Below are 11,171 nucleotides of genomic sequence, written 5' to 3' on the forward strand. Positions count from 1 at the left end.
AAAAACTTCGGTGACTGTTGTTGACTTCTAATGGGCAGAACAGTTCTCCAAGCTTTCTAAGATGCTGTTCCTGGCTTAGATAATCTTCAATTGGGCTCAAAATTTTTTTTCCATTTCTTTCTTAGATCAGCTGACTAATTTTTCATTGACGAGGTATTTCATTTAGTTCTCCATAAGTGTTTAGTGAGTGCCTTTCAAGAGTCAGGTACTGATGTGGGGGAGACAAAGATGAATAGGCCAAACTTTTCTGTTTTCTCAAGGGGCTCCCAGTCCCCTGAGCTGGTAAAACACACTTGTATGAATTTCTTTTGTGCTTCATAGATGTCACCTAGTTCTGGCCATTCTAGCTGGAGAAGATGAAATGTTTGACCCAGTGATCAGAAAAACTAGTCGTTGCCTTAGAAAGAGAGAGACCTATTTCTCTGACACATGTCTGCCATTTTCAAGGTTTCTGATAAATATCCTCTAGCTCAGAGGCCATAAGGCCTGAATCTATAAGCAAATTACCTTCAATTCCCAGATCCCTTTGGTGACTGGCTGGTTGGCAATAAAACTTTGTTTACTAGGATCTCTAAATCAGCTTTGTTTGGCAGCTATATTACACTTGGCCCAAACAGATAACTGTACGTAGACAGGAAAGGCTGCTTGTGTAGTAGAAATCTGATTCATTTAGGCCCAAGTCCCAGATCCATCTAACTGGCTTTGGGACTTCGGGCAGGTCCCTCAACTTTGTTGAAATATATATTCCCTTATCTATAAAATGAAATAACAGACATTTCACAATGTTGCCAAATGGATAAGGAATCACCTATATAGAGTTCCCAGTATATGTTAATACCTAGTGATGATTCAAAAGTGGCAGTTCTTTTTATTACCAGGTCTGCAAAGAGGAGTGCCAGATGGTAAAGAGTCTGCCTGCAGCGCAGGAGATCCAGCTTCGATCTCTGGGTCGGGAAGGCCCCCTGGAGAAGGAAATGGCAACCCACTCCAGTATTCTTGCCTGGAGAATCCCATGGACAGAGGAGTCTGGCAGGCTACAGTCCATGGGGTCGCGGAGTCAGACACGACTGAGTGACTTCACACTTTCACTGCAAAGAGGGCATGAGTTATCACACTACCTATGAGAGGAAAATTGGCCTGGACTAGTCCTCTTGGGAGTGTTGCTAGAACTTGAAGGAATCACCACTGAGCTGAGCAGAGGCTTATAAATGTATCCTAGGTGGTGTGTGGCTCTGATAGGGCTTCTTGGAGAGAGCAAACTGCCAGGAACCACCAAAGGAAGACGTTGTGAAACTGAGTCAGCAGTCTGGCCAAAGCAGTTGATGGAGGCAAGGTCTGACCTGGTGTCTCCTGGTTGACATTAGAATTGTAGGAAGGTGAATGAATGAGGCGCGTTTTTCCATTGACCTACTTGATTAAGCCAAGGATCTCTATTTGGAAAGCCACATAATCACCATCTGAGGTGTTAAGCCATCAGAAAGTCTCAACAGTTGGAGGAGGCCTTAGGTGCCTGTAATAGGTCTAGGATACTGGCAAACAGTCCCTTGAAAATAAAGGAGTCTTCTTTCAACCTCCACATGTGGGGGTAAGAGTCTGCTAGCTCTGAGATTGCAAACTGGAGGCTTTTGTTGTCATATCTTTTTTGACTTGAACCATATTTAAACTGAGATTTCACCAGAATTTCTGACTTTTCTCAAGTATTAGAAATACCTAACCTGCATTCTGATACAGAATGGTACACTGACACCAGCTCTATAGGGATTTCGGGTTATCCACAACTCCTTCCTTGAAATGATGTTTCTTGTGGTTTTTATAACACTGCTCAGTCCTCATGTTCCTCTGCCCTCTTCGACTTTCCCATTCCATCAATCCCTTCCTCCTCTGCCAATCCTTACATGCCAGCAAACTCAGGGCTGTTTTCCATTCTCTTCTCTTTTCCCCAGTCCACGTTCTTTTCTTTCTTTCTTAAATTTTTTGGCGTGCCATGTGTCTTGTGGAATCTTAGTTCCCAGACCAGGGATCAAACCCTGGTCAAACTGCTGAGGAAACACAGTCTTAACCACTGGACCACCGGGGAAGTACCCCACATACTTTTAATGAACCTCATCTCCTCCCAAGGTTTTGAATCCCAGCTATATGATGCTACAGGCAAGGAAAACTTGTCCCTTCTTCCCTTCTGGATTCTTTAGCTAGTCTATTAATTAAATTGACACAAGAAAAATTAACGGGAGAGAAACAAATTTAATTTCATATGTACAGTTCAGTTCACTCAGTCATGTCTGACTCTTTGCGACCCCATGAATTGCAGCACACTAGGCCTCCCTGTCTATCACCAACTCCTGGAGTTCACCCAAACTCATGTGCATCAAGTCAGTGATGCCATCCTGCCATCTCATCCTCTGTCATCCTCTTCTCCTTCTGCCCTCAATCCCTCCCAGCATCAGGGTCTTTTCGCATGAGGTCGGGAGCTCATAAAAATGTGGTACTCAAAAGAGTTACCAAAGTAGACAGCTTTTATACCTTTTAGACAAGGAAACAATAAATTTGTGAGGAATTGACAAGATAAAGGGGTTTTGGCTTGGAGTTAACAAATTGGTGGTGAAGTAACAAGGTTTGTTTATATAGCCTTTCATGTCCCTAAATTGCCTGTCTCTGGTGATAAGGATGCCCTGTAGCCTCCTGGTACAGGGAGGGTACCTTTGACATGGGAGGCTGATTTCCTGCTTTCAGGTGGACAAAGGAGAGTCAGGGTGTTCTTGCACTGACTTTTTTTTAAAGTTAATTAATTTATTCTTGGCTGCACTAGGTCTTCATTGCTGCATGCACTTTCTCGAGTTGCAGGGAGCGGGGGCTACTCTTCATTGCAGTGCACAGGCTTCTCATTGCCGTGGTCTCTCCTGTTGTGGAGCACAGGCTCTAGGTCCATGGGCTTCAGTAGTCGCAGCACGCAGGCTCAGTGGTTGTGGTGCCTAGGCTTGGCTGCTCCATGGCATGTGGAATCTTCCCCAACCAGGGATCGAACCTGTGTCCCTGGCTTTGGCAGGTGGATTCTTATCCACTAGACCACCAGGGAAGTCCTGGTGTTTCTTAAGACTGTTTCTTAAGTAGCTTTTTAATTCAAAATAATCAATATGCAGCATATTGGGGGTGGCATATTTTGTTTCCCTTCGCTGTTGATGGTCATGGTAAAGTGTGGCACACTGAGGACTTGTTGAGTTGTGCATATCCAAGGTAGGATCCTGGTATGTGGTTTTCTTTTTCCCTTTCATCGTTTAATTGACCTAGACTGTTTTTTAAAAGATTATTGAATTATGGTTGATTTACAATGTTGTGTTTATTTATTTTTTTTAATTTTATTTTTAAAGTTTACATAATTGTATTAGTTTTGCCAAATATCAAAATGAATCCACCACAGGTATACATGTGTTCCCCATCCTGAACCCTCCTCCCTCCTCCCTCCCCATGTTTCATTTCTGCTGTATAGCAAGGTGATTCAGTTATATAGACATGTGCATTCTTTTTTGTGTTCCTTTCCATTATGGTTTATCACAGGATATTTAATATCATTTCCTGGGCCATACAAGAGAACCTTGTTGTTGATCCATTCTATATATAATAGTTTACATCTGCTAATACCAAATTCCTAATCCAACTCTTTCTCACCCCTACTCTCCTTTAGCAATAAGTCTGTTCTCTATGCCTGTGAACCTGTTTCTGTTTTGATGGTAATTTGTGCTGTATTTTAGAATCCACGTATAAGTAATTTCATACGGCATTTGTCTTTCTCTTTCAGACTTACTTCACTTAGTATGATCTTCTCTAGGTCCATCCACTTTGCTGCAAATGGCATTGTTTTCTTCATTTTTATGACTGACTAGTATTCAGTGTGTGTGTGTGTGTCATTTAGGTTGTGTCCATGTCTTGTGAAGCCCCCTGGTGGCTCAGATGGTAAAGAGTCTGCCTGCAATGCAGGAGACCCGGGTTCCATCCCTGGGTTGGCAAGATCCCTTGGAGAAGGAAATGGCAACCCACTCCAGTAATCTTGCCTGCAAAATCCCACGGATGTAGGAGACTGGCAGGTACAGTTCATGGGGTTGCAAAAAGTCAGACATGACGGAGCGACTTCACTCTCACTTTCCTGTCTTCTTGATTATTGTGAATAGTGCAGCTATGAACATAGGAGTGCATGTATCTTTTTAAATTATAGTTTTGTCTGGATTCTGGATATATGTCCAGGTGATTTTCGGAGCAACTTTCATTTAAAATATGGGCTTCCCTTGTGGCTCAGCTGGTAAAGAATCTGCCTGCATTGTGGGAGACCTGGGTTCTATCCCTGGGTTGGGAAGATCCCCTAGAGAAGGGAAAGGCTACCCACTCCAGTATTCTGGCCTGGAGAATTCCATGGACAGTATAGTCCAGTTCACTTCAGTTGCTCAGTCGTGTCTGAATCTTTGCAACCCCATGGACTGTAGCACTCCAGGCCTCCCTGTCCTTCATCAACTCCTGGAGTTTATTCAAACTCATGTCTATAGAGTCAGTGATGCCATCCAACCATCTCATCCATTGTCGTCCCCTTTTCCTCCCACCTTCAATCTTTCCCAGGATCAGGGTCTTTTCAAATGAGTCAGTTCTTCACATCATGTGGCCAAAGTATTGGAGTTTCAGCTTCAACATCAGTCCTTCCAATGAATATTCAGGACTGATTTCCTTTAGGATGGACTGGTTGGATCTTGCAGTCCGATGGACTCTCAAGAATCTTCTGCAACACCACAGTTCAAAAGCATCAATTCTTTGGTGCTCAGCTTTCTTTATAGTCCAACTCACATCCATACATGACTACTGGAAAAACCATAGCTTTGACTAGATGGACCTTTGTTGGCAAAGTAATGTCTCTGCTTTTTAATATGCTGTCTAGGTTGGTCATATCTTTTCTTCCAAGGAGCAAGTGTCTTTTAATTTCATGGCTGCAGTCACCATCTGCAGTGATTTTGGAGCCCCCCAAAATAAAGTCTCGCACTGTTTCTACTGTTTCCCCATCTATTTGCCATGAAGTGATGTGGCCACATGACATGACCCTGTTTTGTGTGTGTGTGTTCACTTACTTTAATAACACTACATTTATCATGTTATCACCATGGAATGTAAATTCAGGTTAGACAAGAGAATTTCACAAGTACAGCAAAGCATTCTGTGACATACCAAAGTTTGTAGAATATCTGACCAAACCAGCTTGCTCATCAATCACTTCCATTATAGGCATTTTATTTAGTTGATGATTCTTTTGGAGAAAATAAACATACTGTGCACATTTAAAAAGTGTTTTTTATTTACCTTTGCATTAGCACCTAAAACACACATTTGTTTCAAAATAACATTTAAAATTATTCTAATATAACAGCAGCAAAATCTAATTCTGCAACTACAAAAGCGCTAATAGGGATAGACAGTTAAGTTGTTCTCATGTTTACAACTATGATCTAAAATAAATACTACTTCAAAGTGGCTCTGTTACCAACTTTTTACTTGCAGGGAGGTTTATAATGTTATATTCCATGTACTATTCTGAAAGGGTTCCTCAAGAGCCAACCAGCCCTTAAAACAGTACTCAGTCCACAGGACAGAAAGTTAAATTAACAGCAGTAAATAGGACTCCTGCTGCTGCTAAGTCACTTCAGTCGTGTCCGACTCTGTGCGATCCCATAGTCGGCAGCCCACCAGGCTCCCCCGTCCCTGGGATTCTCCAGGCAAGAACACTGGAGTGGGTTGCCATTTCCTTCTCCAATGCATGTAAGTGAAAAGTGAAAGTGAAGTCGCTCAGTCATGTCCGACCCTCAGCGACCCCATGAACTGCAGCCTTCCAGGCTCCTCCATCCATGGGATTTTCCAGGCAGGAGTACTGGAGTGGGGTGCCATTGCCTTCTCCAAAATAGGACTCCTACATTACATCAAAAGCATATGATATTCTGCAGCAACTGGGAGCATTTTCAGGATTGGCATGTTGTCTTCTTTAGAACTAATTTCAACAGAAGAGTTTAAGAGGGTGGACAGGTATCTCTATTAAATGTATTTAAAAGTGACATGTTTCTTTTGTGCCGATCCGAATCTGACTCCCCCGAATGACCTAGCTAGTGAACTAGTCACCAGTAATCTGGTCAGCAGGCAAATCAAGCCTGCAAGAAAATAAGCCAATATTCAAATTACCATGTTCTTGTCTGACCCAAAAAATTTATTTTCAGCATAAATATATAACCTCAGTATGAGATGTCTAATTAAAGCAAGCACCACCAACAAGACCAAGATGGCATCTCCTCTTCTAAGGTTTAGGTTTTGCCCAGAATTCTTGATACAGGGAATAACCCATACCAAGAGACATTGCTCCCACAACAAAGCTTTGGGCTGCCACACACATGTGGATCAGGTGAACAGAAATTTTAATATTTCCCCTCTATATAATCCACATGCAATAATTGCTGCAAAACCTGCCATTCCCATGGGGACAAATGGTGCCTCTCTTAGCTTTTCGGGTAAGTTAACATCCCTGATCTTCATCATATGAGGAAAGAGAAACATGTGTCCCTTGACATAGTGATTGAAGAATCTTCAGACAACCACAAGATGTTTCAGGTTCCTATCCACTAGTGACCGCACTCCTGCACCTGCTGTCCAGCTGGCTTCTCCTAGATGAGTATTTTTTGAATGCTGAGTTTTTCACTCTCTTATTTCACCTTCATCAAGAGACTCTTTAATTCCTCTTTGCTTTCTGCCATAAGGGTGGTGTCATCTGCATATCTGAGGTTATTGATATTTCTCACAGAGATCTTGATTCCAGCTTGTGCTTCATCCAGACTGGCATTTGGCATGATGTACTCTGCATATAAGTTAAATAAGCAGGATGCCGATATAAAGCCTTGACGTACTTCTTTTCCAATTTGGAACCAGTCTGTTGTTCCAGTTCTAACTGTTGCTTCTGGACCTGCATACAGGTCTCACAGGAGGTGGGTCAGGTGGTCTGTATTCCCATCTCTTTAAGAATTTTCCATAGTTTGTTGTGATCCACACAAAGGCTTTAGCGTAGTCAATGAAGCATAAGTAGATGTTTTCTGAAATTCTCTAGCTTTTCTATGATACAGTGGATTCCGGCAATTTGATCTGTGGTTCTTCTGCCTTTTCTAAATCCAGTTTGTACATCTGGAAGTTCTCAGTTCACAAACTGTTGAAGCCTAGCTGGAAGGTTTTGAGCATTACTTTGCTAGCATGTGAAATGAGTGCAATTTTGTGGTAGTTGGAACATTCTTTGGCATTGCCTTTCTTTGAGACTGGAATGAAAACTGACCTCATCCAGTCTCGTGGCCACTCACTGCTGAGTTAATCAAATTTGCTGGCATACTGAGTGCTGCACTTTTAACAGCATTATCTTTTAGGATTTGAAATAGCTCAACTGGAATTCCATCACCTCCACTAGCTTTGTTCGTAGTGATGCTTCCTAAGGCCCACTTGACTTCACATTCCAGGATGTTTGGCTCTAGGTGAGTGATCACACTGTCGTGGTTATCTGGGTCATTGAGGTCTTTTTGTATAGTTCTTCTGTGTATTCTTGCCACCTCTTCTTAATATCTTATACTTCATTATAGTTTTGATTTTCATTTCTCTAATAATTAGCAATGACGAGCATCTTTTCATGTGCCTGTCATCTGTATGTCTTCTTTGGAGGTAGATCTATTTAGGTCTTTTGCCCATTTTTGATTGGGTTGTTTATTGTTATTGAGTTGTATTTGTTTGTACATTTTGGAAATTGATTCCTTGTAGTTGCTTCATTTGTAAATATTTTCTCCCATTCTGTAAGCTGTCATTTGATTTTGCTGTGGTTTCCTTTGCTGAACAAAACCTTGTACGTTTGATTAGATCTCATTTATTTTTGCTTTTATTTCTATTGCTTTGGGAGATTGACTTAAAATATTGGTATCAGTCAGTCAGTCTGTTCAGTCGCTCAGTTGTGTCCTACTCTTTGCAATGCCATGAATCGCAGCACACCAGTCCTCCCTGTCCATCACCAACCCCCGGAGTTCACCCAAACTCATGTGCATCAAGCTGGTCATGCCATCCAGCCATCTCATCCTCTGTCGTCCCCTTCTCCTCCTGCCTCCAATCCCTCCCAGCATCAGAGCCTTTTCCAATGAGTCAACTATTCGCATGAGGTGGCCAAAGTATTGGAGTTTCACTTTCAGCATCAGTCCTTCCAATGAACACCCAGGACTGATTTCCTTTAGGATAGACTGGTTGGATCTCCTTGCAGTCCAAGGGACTCTCAAGAGTCTTCTCCAACACCACAGTGCAAAAGCATCAATTCTTCAGCACTCAGCTTTCTTCACAGTCCAACTCTCACATCCATACATGACCACAGGAAAAACCATAGCCTTGACTAGACGGACCTTTGTTGGCAAAGTAATGTCTCTGCTTTTCAATATGCTGTCTAGGTGGGTCATAACTTTCCTTCCAAAGAGTAAGCGTCTTTTAATTTCATGGCTGCAGTCACCGTCTGCAGTGATTTTGGAGCCCCCAAAAATAAAGTCTGACACTGTTTCCCCATCTATTTGCCATCAAGTGATGGGACCAGATGCCATGATCTTCATTTTCTGAATGTTGAGCTCTAAGCCAACTTTTTCACTCTCCACTTTCACTTTCAGCAAGAGGCTTTTAAGTTCCTCTTCACTTTCTGCCATAAGGGTGGTGTCATCTGCATATCTGAGGTTATTGATATTTCTCCCGGCAATCTTGATTCCAGCTTGTGCTTCTTCCAGCCCGGCGTTTCTCATGATGTACTCTGCATAGAAGTTAAATAAGCAAAGTGATAATATACAGCCTTGACATACTCCTTTTCCTATTTGGAACCAGTCTGTTGTTCCATGTCCAATTCTAACTGTTGCTTCCTGACCTGCATACAGGTTTCTCAAGAGGCAGGTCAGGTGGTCTGATGTTCCCATCTCTTTCAGAATTTTCCACAGTTTATTGTGGTTCACACAGTCAAAGACTTTGGCATAGTCAATAAAGCAGAAATAGATGGTTCTCTGGAATTCTCTTGCTTTTTTGATGATCCAGCGGATGTTGGCAATTTGATATCTGGTTCCTCTGCCTTTTCTAAAACCAGCTTGAACATCTGGAAGTTCATGGTGCATGTACTGCTGAAGCCTGGCTTGGAGAATTTTGAGCATTACTTTACTAGCGTGTGAGATGAGTGCAATTGTGCGGTAGTTTGAGCATTCTTTGGCATTTATGTCAATTTATGCTTTTTCTATATTCTCTTCAAGGAGCTTTATGCTGTCATGTCTTAAGCCATTTTGAGTTGTTTTGCCCATGGCCTAAGTGCATGTCTGGCTTCACTGCCTTGCATATGGCTGTCTCCCTTTCCTGCCCCACTTGCTGGTGGTGCCGTCTTCTCTCCATTGCATCTTCTTGCCTCCTTTGTGGAAGACTGACCGTACATGAGTGGTTTATTTCTGGGTTCTTTATTCTGTTCCATTGGTCCATATGTCTATTTACCATGCTGTTTTGATTACTGTAGCTTTCTAGTATTGTCTGAAGTCTGGGAGGGATATACCTCCTGCTTTGTTCTTTTTCCTCAAGATTGCACTGGCAATTCTGGGTCTTTTACAATTCCATATAAGTTTCAGGACTATTTGTCCTGGTTTTGTGAAAAAATGCCATGAGTAATTTGATAAGGATTGCATTAAATGTGTAAATTGTTTTGGGTAGTATTGCCATTTTAACAATATTACTATTTTCAATCTAAGAGGATATCTTTCCATTTCTTTGAAACATAATTTCCTTTATTAATGTTCTATAGTTCTCAGCATGTCTTTCACCTTTGACCTAGGCTGTTTTTATTTTTAAAATCATAATGTTCATTTTGGAAATATACCCAAACAGATAAAGAAATAGAAATTGCCTGTAATCCAGAGATAATCATTGTTAATGTTTTGGTTACTTAAAGTAGAATTCTTTGTTGATATCCATCACTATCCTTTCACCATAAATTCTTTTCCTTCATAAGCTTATTATATTTATTAATACTGTTTTATTTTCTATCTTCTTTGCTTATGTTTGACCCAGTGTTGCAACCTCCAGGCCCCATAACGCCTGACACACAGGAGATGCTCAGTAAGTTTTTGTTGAATAAATGAGGTGTTTTTTTTTTTTTAATTATAGAATAGGGCTGAGGTTATACTTCATATACAGTTCTAGATTTTTATTCATTTAGCATTACATTTCATTACGCTAATTTAAAACCCTTTAGTGATTTCTCATTACCCTTAGAACAAAGTCTAAAATCCTTACTAAATCCTGCAAGCTGCGAGTCTTTGGAAAGACACAGAAGCCTCATCTTTGAATCCTCAGAATCCGTCATAGCCCAGTTCCAGGCTCTTTTCTCCATTTTCTCCCTTCCTAGATTTGTATTCATGATTTAAAGTGCCAGTGAGCACCGGTGGTGTGATTTCATCCAGTTCCAATAACTACTTACACTTACATGCTAAATCAATGAGTAGTTGGACTTAATAAGATTTAAAGTTTTGCCAAGTTTGCTCAAAAGGGCAAGAGATATTAATGGTGGGTAAATTGGGAAGTGAGGCCATGGGGAAGGGTGATGGATTCTGAGAAAGTAGAAGGACCAATTGATTGGAGGTCCTGAAGAATTACCCAAGAGAATGGACAAGACTGAGTTAAAAGTAATGATTGGAGACCGAGATAATAGGGCCTAAAAATATTTACCTATTTTATTAATATAATAAGACAATTAAAGCTGGGATTCAGTTGGCATAGACCTCAGGTAAGACAAGAGTGTGGCTGACTAAATAGATCAGTTCTTCTAAAGACAGCAGCTCTCTGGGATTGCCTTGAGAACTCCACCTACTCTACAAGGAGAAAGCTGGATAGGAGAGTGGGGAAAGGGCGTTTAGGACAAGCTAGCTTGCAGTGTTTGTCAGACTGCCTCTTGACACAAGATCAATGGCTTTTCCCAGAAATTCGGAAAAGATCAAGTAGGGTTTGCTGTGTAAGCTGTCCTCCAATTGCTGCAACTCCAACAGTAGGGTGGTGGTGGTGACGGTGGTAGGAGGGGAACAGCCAGGCCCCAGGTGTTAGGTTCCTCTGTCTCTGACTAGTCTATTTAAGGACTT

The 11,171-nt window shown here is 41.5% G+C and overlaps 1 pseudogene; it reads right to left on the bottom strand.

The window, feature by feature from the left end:
* Positions 1-2,793: 2,793 nt before the first annotated feature.
* LOC132342414 (HIG1 domain family member 1A, mitochondrial-like) lies at positions 2,794-10,402 on the bottom strand (annotated as a pseudogene).
* Positions 10,403-11,171: the final 769 nt, after the last annotated feature.

This window comes from Bos taurus, chromosome 16, assembly GCF_002263795.3.
Source record: "Bos taurus isolate L1 Dominette 01449 registration number 42190680 breed Hereford chromosome 16, ARS-UCD2.0, whole genome shotgun sequence".
Classification (NCBI taxonomy): domain Eukaryota; kingdom Metazoa; phylum Chordata; class Mammalia; order Artiodactyla; family Bovidae; genus Bos; species Bos taurus.